Source organism: Nicotiana tabacum, chromosome 1 (genome assembly GCF_000715075.1).
Source record: "Nicotiana tabacum cultivar K326 chromosome 1, ASM71507v2, whole genome shotgun sequence".
Taxonomy (NCBI): Eukaryota; Viridiplantae; Streptophyta; class Magnoliopsida; order Solanales; family Solanaceae; genus Nicotiana; species Nicotiana tabacum.
In genome coordinates, this window is record NC_134080.1 from 105,859,750 (window position 1) to 105,881,143 (window position 21,394).

Consider the following 21,394-nt stretch of genomic DNA (forward strand, 5'->3'; position numbering starts at 1 on the left):
TGCAGGCTATAGAGATTCCGACTTGGAAATGGGAAATAATCAATATGGATTTCATCGTAGGCTTAACTCGTACCCAGTGTAAGTTCGACTCGATATGGGTGATTGTTGATAGGCTTACAAAGTCAGCCCATTTTCTGCCCGTTAGAACTACATATTCCTTAGAGGATTATACAGGGTTTTATATTAAGGAGATAGTACGACTGCATGGTGTCCCTGTATCTATTATCTCGGATAGAGGAGCTCAATTTATAGCTAACTTCTGGAGGTCCTTCCAAAAAGGATTGGGGACTCAAGTAAGTCTTAGTACAGCATTTCATCCCCAGACAGACGGACAGGCTGAGCGTACTATTCAAACACTGGAGGATATGTTACGAGCTTGTGCAATAGACTTCAAAGGTAGCTGGGATGATCATCTGCCGCTTATTGAGTTCGCATATAATAATAGTTACCATTCTAGTATTCAGATGGCTCCATACGAAGCTCTCTACGAATGGAAGTGTAGGTCACATATAGGGTGGTTTGATGTTGGATTATCTGGGTTACATGGGCCAGACCTGGTTCAGCAAGCCATAAAAAAGTAAAGTTGATTCGGGATCGACTATTAACAGCTCAGAGTCGTCAGAAGTCATATTCTGACGTGCGGCGACAAGATTTAGAGTTCGGGGTTGATGACTGGGTGTTCTTAAAGGTGTCACCTATGAATGGTGTGATGAGGTTTGGCAAGAAAGGCAAACTTAGCCCACGATATATTGGGCCTTATAGGATCATTCGGAGAGTGGGCCAAGTAGCTTATAAGTTAGAATTACCCTCGGAATTGGAGTTTGTCCATCCGATTTTTCACGTATCTATGTTACGGAAGTGCATTGGCAATCCTACCCGAGTGGTGCCCAAGGATGATGTACAGATTATAGAGGACTTGTCATACGAGGAAATTCCGGTTGTCATCCTAGACCGACAAATCTGCAAGCTGCGGAATAAGGAGGTAGCCTCCGTGAAAGTACTTTGGAGGAACAACAAGGTGAAAGAAATGACTTGGGACGCCGAGAAAGACATGAAGTCTAGATATCCCTACTTATTTCCTCCTCCAGAGAAGGGTCCTAATTTTATTTTATACTAAATAAATATGAAGTAGTGCTTGAGATGTATCATATTAATCATTACAAATTTATACAAAAAATATCTCTCTTTTATCTTTGTAATTTTAAAATTCATTAGGTAATGAAATGTCTCTCATCTTTAAAAATTTTATTTTCGATTCATTAGGTAATAAAATATCTCTCATCTTTATAATTTCGATTCTGTTACATCTCGCGTTTTCGTACGTTAAAAGTTTCGTCTTCAGTTAATTGACATAGACTCGGGGATGAGATTATCTTGAGGTTAACGTATTTACGCTTTTTATAACAAGCGATAAATAAGTGTCATGAAGGATAAAGGGTACACGAATTAAAAAAAACGAGTTTCGTTGAAAGTTGCCAATTTGGGATAAAATACGGGTCGAGCGATAATACCCGATGATTATGAACGAGTACCATGAAAGGTACCATATGAACACGGTTATATGATATATATATATATATATATATATATATATTATATGACCACGGTAGTATGATGTATAAAGTATATTAAAAATAAATAGAATTTTAAGTAATTTGAGACAATTTTTAAATTATGCGGGTAATTGATTAATTACCGGATAACAGAACATTACCCATTTAACTAATAAGTGGATAAAAATTATAAATTATCACCCAAAATGTGGCAAGAAGCTACAAATGTGAGAAGTGACTAAGCATTTTTATTAACCTACGTGGCTAGCAATTAAGGAGTCTTATCCATGCATTTGGACAAAAATAAGACCCAAAAAACATCCAAAAATCCAAAGAAGGATATTCCATTCCTTAGTCTTCAAAGTATAAGAAATGTTATCCATTTCAGAGAATGATATTCATTCAAATTTTTCATGGTTGATGTCTAAGAGCCTTAAGGAACCAGAAGTTAAATACTCACTTTGATATATATGATCCTCTTCAAAAACGTTAGGAAAAGAAGCAAATTTTCCAACGAGGATTTGTTGGAATAGTAGCAACGTGAAATTTTACGGTTCTAGAAGAGTACGGTGCAAGCTTCGCCAAGAATATTATACGGAGTTTTCCTACTCCAAGTATGTTAATGTCTTCCCTTCCTTCTTTTGGCATGGTCCAAACTATACTAAAGAAATGAGCAAACACACAGTTTCCATAAATTACTCTATTCATAGAGATATTAGGGGTGTCTATATTCTTGATTCCCCATGAAAATTTCTATTATCTTCTGTTCATGGGTCTCAGAAAAATACGCAGTTGGAAAAGTTTATCCGGAAGGAATATTGAGATTTTTACGTATTATTCATGCATTTCACCCCTTTATACATGTGCATTGACCAATGACCAGATGGCGTTATATACGCGTATATATGTAAATATATGTATATGGGATATGGAAAAAGGTTACGGCGTTATATACGCACCACCACCTGATCAGCTGGTATGTTGATGATGTTGCCCACAGTGGCGGCTTGATAATATTCTGTACACTCATACCTATGCATGACACGACATTTATACGCACGTGCATGACATTATAAATGTTTCAGAATTTACATAGTTATTCAGATTTAAGGATGTGTTTCTTTATTCCATGTTTCACCTATGCCTTTTACGTACTAATTTTCATGTCTTACATACTCAGTACATTTTTCGTACTGACGCCCTAATTCACAGGGCTTGCATTTCATGCCTGCAGGTGCAGTTCTTAGGATCCCTGACCAGCGAGAATTGGCGTGATGTGGGTATGACGTGGCTTAGTTCCGTCTTTGTACATTGATGTTTCTATTAGAGGTCTGTAGACAGTATGTCTAGTTGGGTTGTATGTGGCCTTGTCGGCTTTCAATTTTGGATGTATAGTTGTCTATAGCACCCTTGCCGGCTCGCCCATTGTATTCTGCATGTATACGTATATATGCCTTGTTGTCAGGTTTCATTCACGTATGTTATCTTCGTAATTCAGCAGATGTTATTTAGGTTTATATCTTAAACGCATGCTTAGAGGTGTTTAACAGGTAGGACTCGGGCACCCGGCGCGGCCCATCGGTTTGGATCGTGACAGGTAAACTAGTGGCAGCTTCTAGCTGATGTGGAGTACAACTCCTCTACATCACCAACACAAGTATATACATAAGAACTTCAAATTCAGAGAGAATCATTTCAAAAGGACCCTAAATTTTTCGATTCAAAAACTTCCACCAAAGTTTTATTTAAAGTATGTTTTAAGTAATTCCATTATAAACTCCAAACTTCCACCATGACTTCTGATCATCCTCCTTTTTGCTGCTCCCTTTCCACCCTCCCCTAGTCTAAAGATTTCCCTATGAACCTGAATTCTGAGGCTACATCTCACTCACAACCCCAACCCTGCTATTCACCAAGCTTTGACATTTTTGTGTTCCCATGCTTCTAAAGAGACAAGCCTTTAAGAGTCAAAAAGCCATTACGTCTAAAATATTACATGAGATCATATCTAGTTAAAACATGCGAACTTTGTGATTCCATAATACAGAAATGTCATTAAATCCATTCTACCTTAAACACCATCTCCCAGACAATATGAATAGAGAAAAGTACCTTCGGCACAGAAGGGATGAGCTTCATTCTACTGTTGCGGAAATCATCATCACCATCAACAAAATGTTGCAAGAGAGAACCAGGTGCTAACTCTTTCATTACAAAATAGAAAACCATGCTGTAGTGAGTTGATCCGGGTACCTTTCAGAAGACAAATGTTGTCTACTTGTTTCATCATGATGCACTTGTAATCAGTGGCTGATGTAGAGTATATTTACCGGGTTCCCGAGAACCCAGTAACTTTTGCGTAGACTCTGTATTTTTATTAAAAAATCCATTAAATATTGATAAATATATAACTGTGAACCCAGTTATTATTGTATATTAATTTGATATTACAATAGGAACCCATAAACTTCAAATCCTGAATCCGCCTCTGCTTGTAATAGTAACCCAAATCAGGATACTGAAGGATTTTCTTACTTGAAGATTAAACACCAAAGAGAACAGACCTTTCTCTGAAGCAACCCGAAGAATATGGGTGCAAGTATAAATATAAAGTGGTTCACCATGCAATGACTACAAAGAAGTAAATCTTCAATATTATAGCAAAACCAGACAAGATGCGCAAAATAAAGCACATTGACTGAAGACTCTGGACCCTGCAATATGAGTCCATCAACCAGTAAATTGTACAGATCACCCACACAGACACACCCCAACATAAGGCAATTAGTACATTAGCAGACCCTAAATCTGCACGTGGCTTTTGTAAAATGGACTTTAAACTCTAACTTCACTCATAGGGTTTGTAGATTCATTTGCAGAAAAATTTAATACTCCTATATTACAGACATCCTGTACTTAATTACGTCATTATTAGCATTTTCTAAGCAGGTAATTTACCTTGTTAGGCCAAACTATTATATAACAAGACTTTGTACTGTCTTCAAGTAAATACAAGTTTCTGTGCTTATGTTTCTTTTTTAACATGGTATCAAAGCTAAGGATTAAAAACACCAAACTTTAGTTCATCTCGCTCACTGGAAATTTTCCTACGAAGTTTGAAGTGTATTTATTTACTGTCTGCAAATTCATGCCAATTTTGTCGTCAGATCAGTAACCAATAATAGTAAGAGCTTTGTCTACGAAACAAACACAGTGGCTGCAGACTGCAAGGACACTGCACACATCTTAATCCACCATCATAGTTGTGAGAAAGCACAGGAGAAAAATTTATTATTTATATTTTATCTTACAATGAGCCATATTTATATTATACAAAACACATAACCTACTCCTATTACATAAGGGACTAGGACTAATTACATATATTCACATAACTATTCTAACACTCCCCCTCAAGCTGGTGCATATAAATCATATGTACCGAGTTTATTACATATGTAGCTAATATGAGGAGCACTGAGAGACTTGGTGAAAGTACTTGCAAGCTTATCATTCGACTTCACAAACTTTGCAGCAATATCTCCCGAGAGTATCTTTTCTCTAACAAAGTGATAGTCCATCTCAATGTGTTTAGTTCTCTCATGCAACACTGGATTTGACGCAATATGAAGAGCAACTTGATTATCACACACAAGTCTCATCTGGCTGATCTCACCAAATTTCAATTCCTTGAGCAACTGTTTGATCCAAATTAGCTCACATGTCGCCATAGCCATTGCTCGATATTCTACTTCTGCATTAGATCAAGTAAGCACATTCTGTTTCTTGCTCTTCCAAGACACCAAATTTCCTCCTACTAAGACACAATATCCAACCGTAGAACGTCTATCAGAAGGTGATCTTGCCTAATCAGCATCTGAATATCGAACGATCTGCTCATGGCCTCCATCCTAAAAAAATAAACATTTGCCTGGAGCTGATTTTATATACCGAAGAATGCGGACAATTGCATCCCAATGTCTATCACAGGGAGAATCCATAAACTGACTCACAACACTCACAGGAAAGGAAATGCCAGGTCTAGTCACTGTGAGGTAATTTAATTTACCAACCAGCCGCCTATATTTTGCAGGATCGCTAAGAGGCCCCCCCTGTCCTGGCAGAAGTTTAGAATTCGGATCCATCGGAGTGTCAACAGGTCTACAACCTGTCATTCCTATCTCCTCAAGAATATCTAGGGCATACTTCCATTGTGAGATCACAATACCTGAGCTAGACAGAGCAACCTCAATACCCAGAAAATACTTTAATCTGCCCAGATCCTTAGTCTGAAAGTGCTGAAAGAGATGTTGCTTCAACTTACTAATACCATCCTGATCATTGCCGGTAATAACAATATCGTCAACATACGACCATCAAATACAAAGATCTGAAGCAGAATGCCGATAAAACACAAAGTGATCAGCTTCACTACGAGTCATACCAAACTCCTGAATAACTGTGCTGAACTTACCAAACCATGCTCGAGGAGACTGCTTTAGACCATAGAGTGACCGGCGCAACCAACATACAAGGCCACTAGACTCCCCCGAGCAACAAAACCAGGAAGTTGCTCTATATAAACTTCATCCTCAAGGTTCTTAATGTCCAACTAATAGAGAGGCCAATGACGAACAACATCCATGGATAGAAAAAGGCAGATTGATGCTATTTTAGCCACTGGAGAAAAAGTATCACTGTAATCGAGCCCAAATATCTGAGTATACCCTTTGGCAACAAGACGAGCCTTAAGTCGATCAACCTGGCCATCTGGACCAACTTTGACTACATACACCCAACGACAACCAAAAGTCGATTTACTCGAATGAAGAGGAACAAGCTCCCAAGTACCACTCATATGTAAAGCAGACATCTCGTCAATCATAGTCTGTCGCCACCCTGGATGAGACGGTGCTTCACCCGTAGACTTAGGGATGAAAACAGAGGACAAAGATGATATAAATGCACAATAGAATGATGATAGACGATGGTAACTTAAACCGACACAATGGTGGTTAGGATTAAGTGTGGACCATATACTTTTTCGTAGTGCAATCGATTGACTAAGAGGAGATAAGTCCGCAGTATTAGTAGGGTGAGGTGCAAGACATGAATCAGCTGGGCCATGCTAGGCGCGGAGGACGATGATAAATCAAGATTGGTGGAGCTGTAGAAGGTTGAACTGGATTAGGTGGTGGCACTGGAGCTATAGTTGGTGGAACTGGAGCTATATGTGGTGGAGCTGCAACTGGAGCTGTAGGTGGTGGAGCTGCAACTGGAGCTATAGAGGAAGATGAATGGGAGATAATGACTGAATCTCCAAAAAACGGAACTGGTAGCACCTCAAAAATATTAGGTGATTACCTGGACCTGTGAAGTATGATTGGGTTTCAAAGAAGGTAATATCAGCAGACATAAAATACCGTTGGAGGTCAGGAGAATAACATCGATATCCCTTTTGCGTTCTCGAGTAACCTAGAAATACGCACTTAAGAGCACGAGGAGCTAACTTATCTTTTCCTAGAGTAAAGTTATGAACAAAACACGTGCTCCCAAAAACACGGGGTGGAAGAGAGAACAAAGGTAAGTGGGGAAATAGGACAGAGAATGGAACTTGATTCTGGATAGCTGAAGATGGCATACGATTAATAAGATAGCAAGATGTAAGAACTGCATCCCCCTAAAAATGCAACGGAACATGAAATTGTATAAGTAGGGTACGAGCAGTTTCAATAAGATGTTTATTCTTTCTTTCAGCTACCCCATTTTGATGGGATGTGTACGGACAAGATGTTTGATGAATAATCCCATGAGATTTCATAAATTGCTGAAATGGGAAAGACAAATACTCTAGGGCATTATCACTACGAAATGTGCGGATAAAAACCCCAAATTAATTTTGAATTTCAGCGTAGAAGGTCTGGAAAATAGAAAACAACTCAGATCGATTTTTCATCAAAAATATCCAAGTGCACCTGGAATAATCATCAATGGAACTGACAAAGTAGCGGAACCCCAAGGTAGAACTGACCCGACTAGGACCCCAAACATTTGAATGGACTAAAGTAAAAGGTGACTCTGCTCGATTATCAAGACGCCGAGGGAAATGGGAGCGGGTATGCTTACCGAGCTGACATGACTCACACTCCAAAGTAGACAAATGAGATAAGTCAGGTACCATTTTCTGAAGTTTTGACAAACTAGGATGTCCCAATCGTTTATGTAATAAATCTGGTGAATCATTAACATGACAAGTTGTTGAAGGAAGACAAGATGTCAAGTCCATGTGATTTTGCAAGGATAAGGTAATAAAGTCCATCTGATTCATGTCCGGTACCAATGAGCCCCGTACTGTGTTCCTATATAAAAATAAGGTCATCAAGAAATAAAACAGCACATTTAAGTGATTTGGCTAAGCGACTAACGGCTATGAGATTAAAAGGACTACCGGGAACATAAAGAACTGAATCTAAAGGTAAGGAAGGAAGTGGACTTGCTTGACCTATTGCAGTTGCCATGGTTTGAGACACTTTGGCCATTGTGACTGTTGGAAGAGATTGAGAATATAAAATACTAGTGAAAAGAAATTTGTTACCAGAAATATGATCAGATGCACCTGAATCAATGACCCAAGAGTCGGAAGAAGAAGACGATTGAGAGACACAAGTCACGCTATTACCTGTTTGAGCTATAGAAGCTATCTCATAAGGTATCTACTTACGTGCTTTATAAGGAACTCGATATAATCTGATAAAGACACCATATGAACATTCTAAGTACATGATCCAATAGTATTTGAGCCAAAAACATCAGATCTGAGTGACCTTACAATGAACTTAAGAGAGATCAAAGCCAAATATCCGATAAAAATAACTAAGAGTGATGAGATACCCTTAGATCAAGCAATTAGAAATTGGAACCAAACTATTATAATGATCGGACACTGCTCTACTTCTCCGATCTTCGTCGGAAACAAATTGAAGTCTACAAAATGGTGGAAATTAAATGACTTGAGGTCGGAATCAACAGGCGACCTTTGTATGTGAACAAGGTGGCCGGAAAAGTGAGCAGAACAGTGACAGACCACTGCTCTCGCCGGAAAAACCACGGCTCTTGCCGGAAAACACTTTTTCACTAACTGAGAAACCACAAAATCTCGAAGGGTCGAGTCGGGAAAGGCAGGTGACCAGCCCAAAAGAAAAATCAGACTTGAAAGATGCCAGAAAACGACCTCACGCGCCAGCGCATGAGGTGACACTCTCGCCGGAACCCTAACTGTCGGAGGCGCGCGATGATGCGTGTGAAGTTTTCTGCCGGAGATCTTCACTAGGGTTTGGAATGTGCACAAACCCCACTGAAACTCAGATTGACGTAAGCAGCTGCTTAAGTCACTAGAAAATTGCACGGTGACAACTGATTTCTTCCCAATGTCGTTGGAATGATGCACAACGATAATTATCTCACCAATGCTCTGATACCATGTGAGAAAGCACGGGAGAAAAATCTATTATTTATATTCTATTTTACAATGAACCCTATTTATATGTATACATAACACATAACCTACTCCTATTACACAAGGGACTAAGACTAATTACATATATTCACATAACTATTCTAACAATAGTCATTGTCAGTGACTCATTGCCGGCACACCAGATAATCTCCAATCACTGTCATCAGCACCACACCAGATTCCGTCAGAGGCAGACCTGCACTATACGGAGGAAGTGCACAAGTACCCATAGCTTAGTTCTGAGTTCTAACTATGAATTCTTCTGTACAACCACTGCTAGAAATATTTTATGTGAGTATATGGGCACCCGTTATTGGATAAGACCAATGGGTGCACTATTCAGAGATGACTCTTCTAAATATTTTGGTGTTCGTAAATCGAGCCTCTATTATGGCGTTTTTTGTTTTTTGCAGTTTTTCCTTCTCTCTATCGAGTCAGAGTACACCTTCAGGAGATCAGCCAATTCATCTTAAGTATTGACTAAGACTAGTTCCTAGAAAATGAGCCAGCTAATTCATCCACTGTATTGCCACCGATAAAGGTCGTCAGTCGCATGTCCAGCTAACTCTTATCTCTTAGACCTGGATCCTTGATTCAGTAGCTTCAGACCAAATGACCGATAAAAAGAACTTTGTTCTCTTTCTCTTCCATTATCCAGACAATCACTCACATTTACCCATTCTGAAAGAAACCAAAATCATGCCCAGGCAGTTGGTCAAGTTCCATTAATCAATCCCTGGCACGGTGTTTTATATGTTCTGAGTGTCATTTTAACGTTATTTCTACCAATAAAGTATAAACTCACTAAATGTCTTGATTATTCCATTAAAATTAATTTCATCTGTTTCTAAAATGGAGTACAGGATGGATGATTGGTGAAGGGTGTGAATCACAAAGTTTCTGAATCCTCTTTCACATCATTAATTTTCACTGAGCCCCCTCCCACCCACAGCTGTCTTAGCCATCTGCATCGTTAAATTTCAGCTGTTGATCCCGATCTTCCCTCTATATCGTCAATTGATTGTCAGTCATGTAAACTTAAGGAACAAAAGCGTGCTTCATTCCAAAACAAGCTGTGTCCCTTTCAAGATTGTTCACATTGATGTATGGAGACAAAATGACTCAATTCCAGTTTAGGTCTCCACATTTTGTAACCTTTACTTTGTCGCACTTGGTTGCTCTAAATTAAACACTATTATGAGTTTTTCCACATATTTATTGAGTTGTCCTGAAATTAAAACCCAATTAAAATTTTCCATCTGTAACTTGACAATGATAAGTTCTGTGTATCGCTTGAGTTATTTTTGTTTTGGCAAGAAACACAAAACAAGCAGGTTTGACTAAAGTTATACTTTTCAACTTGCTAATTTACAAATAGAGAAACAATCATAACAATCCTTAGCTATCCCTAATAGGTTCTTATTCCCTTGAAATTCAGTCAAATATCACTTACTTGTGCTGCACAACCAGGCCGCCTGGCAACATGGTCCATGCGTTTAGTATCTTTGAACCAGTCAACCGAAACAAGATCCATTAAATGTTTACCCCCAGGAATCTGCATGGATATTTTCCAAAGAGATGCTCAGCCAGCTTGCAATAGATTATTAAACTAAACATAAAGCACTTATAAAGGGTACAATATACAAATTAAGGACCTTTAATTTGTCATAACAAAAATTCCTGCTACGAACTCGAAAGTTATTTCCATCAGATATTCTCCAGCAATTACGTCCACCATCATTGTCATTATTTCGAAGGTTACCCGAGAAAATGGACAAATCAATTTGCTCCAAAGGTTCTTCAAGGGCTTCAGCAGTACACAGACAATGTTAATAAGGAATTGAACAACCCAAATAAATATTTCACATATAGAAGTGAAACAAAACCATTTTAAGACCTACCAGTTTTCTTCATTTCATTTTCAAAGCTGGGTGGCATTACCTGCAAAGAGTCCAAGCCACGTGTTTAAAAGGAGACTCGGAAAATACGTGAAATGATCTAAAAGTTCAAACCTCCTGATCGACCCCTTGAAAATCTTCATGCTCATCAGAGAAATCATCCATCATTGAAGCATTTCTATTTGCAGCATGTACTAGGTCCAAGGACGCAGTACGGTGATGAGAAGTCCCTAATTCGCTTCGACTCTTCTTGGAGATAGATGCTGATGTCATGTTAACCATAACTGGTATTCTCGGCGCAGCAGCCCTTTCGTCAGTTTGGGAAAAGTATTCACAAAGTCCTGAAGTAAGATAATCAGAAATCAGATTCAGATTGAGCTTTGATCGGGAAACACTATCAAAGAAAGCTGTTCACTATGTATGTTTTTCCCTTCTTACTATTTTGTCTTTCAACATTATGCGGGGCAAATAACTATTCCAACAAACTATTTCGCGCACAACAAGCAGTACCGTGGAAAAAGGAGGAAGATAGTCCCTCTTACTAATTAGTCTTTTAACGAAATGGAAAACAACCATCACTACAATCACTATTTTGCGCACAATAAGCAGTTCCCAGGAAAAGGAGGAAGACAGAAGATTCCTGAAGTCACATCACAAGCAGTGATCACTAAAGAAATTGCTCCAATGCTAAACATTACATATCATAAATAGCTCATGCACTAGCCTAGTTAATGCATTTTTCTTTTACTAGCCTAATTATTAGATTTTTTTTTGGATAAGGTAAAATTAACCTAGTTAATGCATATTAGAAAACTATGATATAACAAAAAACCTGTTTCAATGGATGTAACTTTCGCCTAGCATAAAAGCTTACCAGCAACAGTGTTTAACATCTGAAACAGACAATGCTGTTGAAAGGATGAGATATAGCCAACCCCCACCCTTTCAAATCGATCTGCATTAGGTGTTGGACTTGCGTTCTGGGCCTCCCATTATGAGGTTTGAGAGGAGAAATATTGAATCCACCACCTAATAGATTTGAAAACTGGTTAGCATCTTTTGTCACAAATAACATAGTAAGCTGCAGAATATCTCTGTGAAAGATATATAGCTTCAACATCATTCCCAATTTATATGGTTATCAAATGAATTTATTGAGAAGGAGTAAGAGAAACAAAGTTACTCTCTATATGAGCACGAACATATCCAGGTACTGGACCACAATTCTCGTGCTCCCTAGAACGAAATAACACAACTGCAAATTGACAAAGTAAATCACGTATAGTCATAAATAGCAAGGAGAGAACAAAAATTAGTAATTTTTAGGGGTATGCTTACCATAGCTGCCATCGTCATTTCGACGCCAATATCGTACATAACAAAGATCACGAGGCCATATAAACCTGCATTGCATACAATGACATCTCAGCCAGAAACACCCACAATAGTCCGCAAAAGAATTTCCTATTTCTATCTTCTTTTTCATTATATTTTTTTTGGGGGGGGGGGGGGGGGGGGCTTTGTGATAATTAAAAAAATCATATTTATTTTCTTTCAGAGAAAAAAGAAACAAAAGAACAAAGAAATAACACAAACTCGCAGCTGTTCAAATGGAATAAAATTGCTTTTACTTATCAAAAAAAGAAAGAAAGAAAGAACACAAACTCAGATGGTGTTAAAAAGCAGGGACTGATTTAAGTAATTTAGTTTGTTTGGAGTGAACATCGATGAACAATGAAGCTCTCTCTCCCAATATTAGTCCAGTACACCAAAATCTCCAAGAAGTAGCCAACTCGCCCATACACAGAGTTGAGTCCCATCTTTTAATTCAAATACTACTTAATACTCTTATGCTATAATACTATATTAGGAAGTGAAGAACAGTGTTTTATTAAAATGAAGTGAAAATTTTTCTTAAACTAAAAAAGAGCAAATGTCAATGTAGGCAATATAACTGAAAAAATAATTAGAAACAAGTATTTCCATCACCATAGCTGCCATCGTCATTTCGACGCCAATATCGTACATAACAAAGATCACGAGGCCATATAAACCTGCATTGCATACAATGACATCTCAGCCAGAAACACCCACAATAGTCCGCAAAAGAATTTCCTATTTCTATCTTCTTTTTCATTATATTTTCTTTTCTTTTTTTTTTTGGGGGGGGGGGGGGGGGGGGGGGTGATAATTAAAAAATCATATTTATTTTCTTTCAGAGAAAAAAGAAACAAAAGAACAAAGAAATAACACAAACTCACAGCTGTTCAAATGGAATAAAATTACTTTTACTTATCAAAAAAAGAAAGAAAGAAAGAACACAAACTCAGATGGTGTTAAAAAGCAGGGACTGATTTAAGTAATTTAGTTTGTTTGGAGTGAACATCGATGAACAATGAAGCTCTCTCTCCCAATATCAGTCCAGTACACCAAAATCTCCAAGAAGTAGCCAACTCGCCCATACACAGAGTTGAGTCCCATCTTTTAATTCAAATACTACTTAATACTCTTATGCTATAATACTATATTAGGAAGTGAAGAACAGTGTTTTATTAAAATGAAGTGAAAATTTTTCTTAAACTAAAAAAGAGCAAATGTCAATGTAGGCAATATAACTGAAAAAATAATTAGAAACAAGTATTTCCATCACCGAAAAGGGAAATTCTCAGAGACAAGCGACCGGTTACACATACACAAACACCTTTTCTATATCAAAGCAAGCATGGATAACACAAGTGTATCCACACTCCTTGATGGAGAAACAGCCAGGCTGAGAGTTGCCAACAAGCTCATTAGCATTTAACTGTGAAACATTCAACTCAGTTTCCTGCCGAAGCTAATGTAACCAAACTAAACAGAAGTCAAACAGTACACATAAAATAGTCAAACACCCAACTACAGCACAGTGAAGATCTGTAACCAGGGAAACATATTACGTCGAGAACCAATCCAGTTGAAGTCTGTGATATAGTATTGCTGTGTGTCCATCTACCTCCTCAACTAGACTACCATACTGGAAGCTGCAGTCCCACCTGTTAGGCCAATAGAAAAGAGAGCCTGAACATCAAAGACTAACTGATAACTGAGAGACAACTTACCATTAACTTGCCATGCTTTTCTTTCAGACAAAATGGGTACATTATCCATATCACCTTAATAGATACTTCAATGCAAGAGTGTAACACCAAGTAAAGGAATATTGCAAATTTCACAAAAGATAATCTGAATAGATATATGATTTATGTCAAGCTGAATAGCTGTATGACAATAACTGCAATATAGTGTAACATTCCAAACTCAAAAATTTCATTATTAGATCCGAAAATGCATTTCCTTCTTTGTAACACCAAGATACCAAATTCACTTTTTCATTTTAACTGTTTCACAACTTCATTGACATTATTGCATCAAAACATAAAAGGCCTAAAACAGTCTTTTGAAATTTTAAGTAGCATAATTAAAACATCCCTAAATTAAGTTTCAGAATCATGCCAAAACCCCACATCACGTAAACCAAAAGAATCTCCTGATTTCAATGCATAAATCCCTGATCCAATCACAGAAATGCATGCAAGAATTTCTGAGCATGAACCGATTCCACAAAGTAATATAGACAAACATCTAAGAATAAACCCAAAAGGAACGAACAGCCAGGAATAAGAAGCATAGAACACAGATCATACATAGAGAATACAGTTAGCTTGGACAAACACAAGAATCATTTCTGAAAATAGGCATTCAATTTTCACCAAAAAAGTCTCAGGAGTAAATCATCTTTACTACTGACAGAATCATCTTTCCCCTTTGATATGTCATCTTACTGCAGCTCTGTTACAAATGCATCATATATATAATCTGTTTCAAATCTTTGAAATGCTTATAACTCCAAAACAGCATACATCAGTAAACAAAAGAGCATTAAGAACATCAGCTGGCTAATAAATGTTCAAGCATTAGATCTTCAACCAACCAGTGTTGTCAAAGGCGAAAAGCTCTAAAAAACGCTCTAGGTCTATTTGGGCTTTAAGCGCAAAGCGCACTTAAAGTGTGGGCTTTAGTTAAAAAAGGCGCAATGAAGGAAATAAATGAAAATTTATATGTATTTCAAGAATAAAGTAACAAATTCATTTATAATGTTTTCCTAAGCAGCTAATACACTTATTTCTGATTATAGTTGGTTTTTAGTGCTGCTTGATTCAAGAGAGAACTCATGGGCAATGAGGCGCACGCCTTAGTGCCTTGCCTTACAAAATGTTTTCCTTAGCAGCTAATACACTTATTTCTGATTATAGTTGGTTTTTAGTGCTGCTTGATTCAAGAGAGAACTCATGGGTAATGAGGCGCACGCCTTAGTGCCTTGCCTTACACTAAAGCGCAACTAAAGCGAGGCGAAGCGCCCTCCTTGAGTTTTTCTGAGCTTCAGGGCTTAAGCGCGCCTTAAATGAGCCTTTGACAACACTGCAACCACCTCATAAAACTGTCAGGATGTAAAGAGAAGGAAGCTGAAAATCAAAGAAGGTACATAATTAGAAATGATGGCATACAATAGGTTTTTCATCAGAACCACAAATAGAAATACATGCAAGAGCTGAAAGATTACCCAAAATGCTCCTTTTAACACCAGTTAACAACAAAGAACATCCTTCTAGAATACTGAACTAAGCCATTTTGAAGGTTACTCACTCTATGATCACAACATACATTACAAATGATGATTTTTAACCACATTAACAACCCCAAATCACAATTAAGAACTTTAAAAAAATTAAGTGGGGAGTTAGACCAGTAAATAAACAAGCAATGTAAATGATCCTGCTTGCTTTGGACAGAATATCTAGCCTAATTGTCCTCAAATTGTTGCATCAGGATTTCTCTGATATCTTTCTCTTGAAATAAGAGTCTTTAGTTATTTATCAGAAAAGAGACTCTGCTTGGATTATTTGAGTTAAACGCAGAGATTAATACTTTTAAAGTTAAACCTAGAATTCGCTATTTAAAGATTATATTAATAAGTAGTTATCACTTATCAGCATCTGCATACTCGATGATCGACAAAGATTTCCCTCGACATCGAGCAACTTTGTGTAGGAATCACCGTCAAGCTTAGCAGGCTTATAACAAAATCGAGTATATATAGAGTGGACGTAATCTCTATCTATCCCAGTTTTACAGGACGTTCAGTTCTGAATGTCCCAGAAAAGTTGATATACTCACTATAAATTCGAATAGTCAACAAGTTCTGCATGTTTAAAGTATTCTTATTTTTTTATGATACTAATGTAACCATGAAATTGTCTCCTTAGTACACCAAATTATGATTGCTAAAACCTTTTGGTTTATTCTTACAACCAAGTATGCAAGCCAAATTGGCTACTTGCTACTCATTCCCAGTCAAACTATGTTAGATTAAATGAAACAGAGATGTTAGAGAGAGTAAGTACCAGACAACCAGTAAAAGCAGGAAGTAACTTTAGGTACCAAGGCAGGACTACTTATGGAAGCTCAGTATGGGAATAAGAATAAAGTTCGCCTAAGAAATGACTGCCCTTTTATATCTACAACCCTACAATTTAACAAGTACAGAAACTAACAACCAGAGAAACATGAAGACTATTACGAATAAATTGACAATGTTGAACACCCACTCAAAACGTGTTGCATCCATGCTCATTACAAGCTCAAATATATCTTCACAACTAGCCTCCACAACCCCAGCAGCCTTCATTGCTCTACTGCAGCTCTTTGGCTACACAGAAACAAAGTGAGACATCATAAAAACATATTGAAATGCCCTATTTTAAGATTGAAAGCATTGAAAATTTCAAAACGCCCTATTCTAAGTTATGTTATGTGTAGGCCAGAAAAGAACGTAGCATCGAGCTCATACTAGAAAATCAACATCAAGAAGCTCCTCAAATAAGCGAAGCCCTGCAACATCCATCAGTAAAGAAGTCAAAATCCAGGAAGACGTCACATAGTAAATGTTCAACAACTTAACTAATGACGATAATCTATCACCGAGAAAATAAACAAAAAGAACATTGGTTCTAACAGTTGCATGAGAAAACAAGTCTACTGGAAGAGAACTTGATCAAATCCACATACCGTTTTGGCAATGAAGTAACCGCCGGTACTTTCTCGAGAACGCTTGATTGCTAGCATTCTGGTTTCACAAATCTGAGGCTAATTCCTTTGTCCAATCAACCACTGACTCAGGAAGACCTGACCATTAATGATGCGGAAAAAATCCCTTTTGAGTGAAAAGTACACATTAGATCAGGAACAAAAGCAAATTAACAACCATTTCCAATTGTAGTCCTTCGCAGCAAGTTTGCATGAGAATCATCTTCATCCTCAGCAGCACTTAACCTACAATATTGGAAAAGCACTTGATTTGTAAAAGCTGAAGTTCCTTTTTTTTTTTGGATAAGGTAAAGATTTTATTGAATGGTACCAAGATGGTACAGAAAGAAATGACTGTGCCTTTCACAAAAAAATTCTGCATAAACACTGTCAAGACGCCCCATTAATGTTATATTAGAAAATATAAAAGGCACTGTCAATGACAGGAAACATAGCCCTTCAAGTTTGTCGGTTCTGCAATTTGCTAAATTTTCAATGCCTAGTTCTTTGATACTCCCTAATTGAATGCCTAGTTTTGTTTTTGAAGAGTCACTTTGACCAACTTTTAAATTGAAATAAAAGATGATACAGCTTTTTCTTTAGTTTAGATATCAGGATACCCTGTAAATACAAAACTAAACATTATAGAAGTAATTGCATTATAAAAATGTCTTGAAATACTGGCAAAAGTTCTGATGAAATATGCTAAAGTTGAATTCTCTAAAAGCAAAAGCAGGGCATTTAAATGCAGATCAAGAGCAGCAAACTAACAGAGTCCATTCAAGAACCCCATTGCCTTTGATTTTGAAGGGAACATGCACTTCACTTGTAAATGTATTTATTTCCTAACAGCTTGTTTGGATGGTTGTTACACATCGTTTCACAATGTATCGTATCGTATCGTATCGTATTGTATCGTTTGATGAATACAATGTTTGGATAGACCGTTCTTTCATGATATTCATGCACCAGCAACATGAAAAATAAATTTGTAATATTATAAAGAAAAATTATGATACAGGGTAAATTTATTATATAAAAAGGTAGGGTAAATGATAAAATAAAATTATTTAATAATAGTGAAGGGTGAGATGGGAGAAAAAGACAAGATAACGACGCAACCACACCAAATCGGTCGTTACATAAAGTGGCACATTTCGTCGTTACGTAACAACAGATTGAACGATACGATATACTCCCTCCGTTTCAATTTATGTGAACCTATTTCCTTTTTAGTCTGTGCCAAAAAGAATGACCTCTTTCCCTATTTGGAAACAATTTACCTTTATGCTATAATTTATAGCCACACAAAATATATGTGCTTCATTTTACACCACAAGTTCAAAAGTCTTCTCTCTTTCCTTAAACTCCGTGCCTAGTCAAATGGGTTCACATAAATTGAAACGGAGGGATTATAAAATTTAAGTAACAACTAAAACAAATATCGTATTTAAAGTAACAATACGATACAATACAAAAGGTAACGACCATCCAAACAAGCTGTAAAAGAGCATGAAAAGTGTGGTCAGGCAACTGACAGACACAAACTAATTACTTTTACGGCCTGTTTGGCTTGAATGATGATCTGATTATGATCATTTAAAACAGACGACTATTGTAAAATCAATTATTATGTGGGTACTAGTCAACAGAGCAATTCCAAACAGTGGTAACCGACTACTTGTGATAAACTAACTTAATTTGAAAAAGTGATAAAATCGGCTGACAAAATCCAAACCAAGAAGAGTCTATACATGAAAAAGAAAAGAACAAAGACAAAAGGAAAAAACTAACTGTGTTGGATATGATTAGATTATCATTTTTTTCTTGTCTTATGTATGGGGACTTGGTTTTCACATCATTGTCCAGCTCCCTGACTAGGTTAAGGCATATTAAGCAAAATAGTAATCCAATAGGCAAGGATATCTGCAAGCATACTTTATTTTCTCTCCAGAATTTCTTTAATCAAACTATAGATGTGTATAAATGGAAAAGGGTCATATATATCCCTCTACTTTTATTTATTGTTCAATCCTATCCCCCGTTATACTTTCCATTCATATATACCCCTGCCGTCCATCAAAGTTTTATATTTGTCCTTATTTTAACGGCCAAGACATGTGGCATCTTCTGAGAGACTAAACCAACCCAACATTTAAAAAAATCCAACCCGACTCCTTACCCATAACCCACCCGAACCTATTCTCCTTTTACTCTTCTTTAAAACAAATCCCCATCCACATTACCACTCTTCTTCTTTTTCATCAGTTTCATGGAGTACCCAGTGTTTTGGAGAGCGTTAAGCGCAAAAAAGCGACGAGGCCTCGCTTCACCGAAGCGAGAAGCGCGAAGCGAAGCGCGCGCTTTTTTCATGTGAAGCACAATTTAACACATAAATAAAAAAAAAAAATAGGCATAAATAAATGGCTAAGAACTCATTAAAAATAACATATTAAGCACTAGCAGTTAATTTTGACGAACCAGAACAGTGGCACTAGCAGAAAAACAGAGCAGAAAAACAGAGCAGAAAACAGAGCAATAAAACCAGAAAAACAGAGCATAAACCAGAAAACAGAGCATAGTTTTAGGGCACAAAACCAAATAAACCAGAAAACAAAGCATAGTTTTAGGGAACAAAAACAGAGCAATAAAAAGTGAAAAAAATAGAAAGAAGAAGAGAAAAATAGGGCAGAAGAACAAAGCATAAATTAGATGTCTAGAACAGAGCAACAGAAAGTGAAAAAAATAGAAAGAAAAAGAGAAAAAAGGAGTCGAACAGAAGAAGAAGAAAAAAAAGAAGAAAAGAGAAGAAACTTTCACAGAGCCGGAGAAGAAGCAGTCGTTGGAGCAACAGTGTCGCTGGAGTTGGAGCAGCAAAAGAGCGTATGTTTATTTGGCAACTGACGGTTTATTTGCCAAATTTTTTTTAAAAAACCCTAGCAAAAGAGCGTATGTTTTTTGCGCTTTTTCCATCGCGGTGCTTCTCGCTTAAGCAGTTAAAGCGTGCGCTTTTTTTATGTGAGTCGCTTTTATAGCAAAAAAGCGATAGAACAGCGCCTCGCGTTGCTTCAGCGCTTAAAGCGAGAAGTGAGCGCTTTTAATAATACTCCGAGTACCAAACATGGAGTCACTACCGGACAAGGAAGAAGCAGACGAGTATTGCCATCTTCAAAAAAAGAGGAAAGCACCTTCTTCATCTTCAAGAAAATTCAATTGGGTCACATTGCTAGTATTCTGCCATAACTTTTCGAAACATTTTTTAACTTAAAATCACATCAGAGAGCCAATCTCACCATTACTGGAAGAAACCATATGCACAGGGGAACCGCCAACAACCATTCTTAGAGAAATTTTATTTTGAAACCATTTTCACCTTCCTTTATTATCAATTCTATTTTTAAACAAGATCCAGGACAATAATTATGATGAGTCATTCCTTAAAAATCTCTTTCAATTTACTTTCAAAATATTCTTCGTTATCGGCATCGTCAAATCGCCCATCATTGACAAATGGAATCGCCGGCGAAATTGTTGGTCAAACTCGGTGGTTGTTTGGTTTGATTTTTGAAGGTGCATGGAATTTGTAAGGTGTTTCAGATTCTTTTTTGTTGCTCGCCATTACTGTTGGTTCACCTGTTGATGCTCATGCATAGATGTGCATTTGAATCGGTTTATCGATAAATCGAATCGATTATTTGTTATCGGTTTATCTATATCGGATTATCGATTTATCGATTTCGATTTTGATTTCGAAATTTTCTTTATCGAGTTATCGATTTCGATTTTGTCTTGATAAGATATACTTTTAAAAAAAATCTCTTATTCTATAATACTCTTTTCTTTACCCTAAGTCCCTAACCCTATTATTTCATCTACCACATTTAAGGAATAATCATATTTAAAGCTCAAGGGAATGACGTTCAAATTAATGGAAAATAGAATTAGCTGTGATGATGTATTTTTTTTTTAATACCGTTGGAGTGTTGGTGGCATACATTTGATCTCACTTTAGTTTCGTTGCATGTGCTTGTTGACACAATTTTTATGTTATAAACGGTGTTCGTCTTATTTTAGCTTCTTTTTGTCCATATTAGTTAGGCGTATTTATAGCAATATACTTTCCGTGGAATCCCGCAAATTTTTTTATTGGCGTAATCGATAAGCCCCAAAAAATAAATCGAAATCGAAAAAATCGAAACCTTATTGAAACGATAATGATAAGCATATGTACAAATCGATAATCGATAACTAATTATCGATAAGAGTCAAAATCAAATCGATAAATCGAATGCACACCCCTAGAA

General features: G+C 37.0%; 1 pseudogene; it reads right to left on the minus strand.

Moving 5' to 3' along the window:
• Positions 1 to 20,934, minus strand: part of LOC107795456 (protein ENHANCED DISEASE RESISTANCE 2-like) — a 34,378-nt pseudogene extending 13,444 nt beyond the window's left edge.
• Between the last annotated feature and the right edge of the window lie 460 nt (positions 20,935 to 21,394).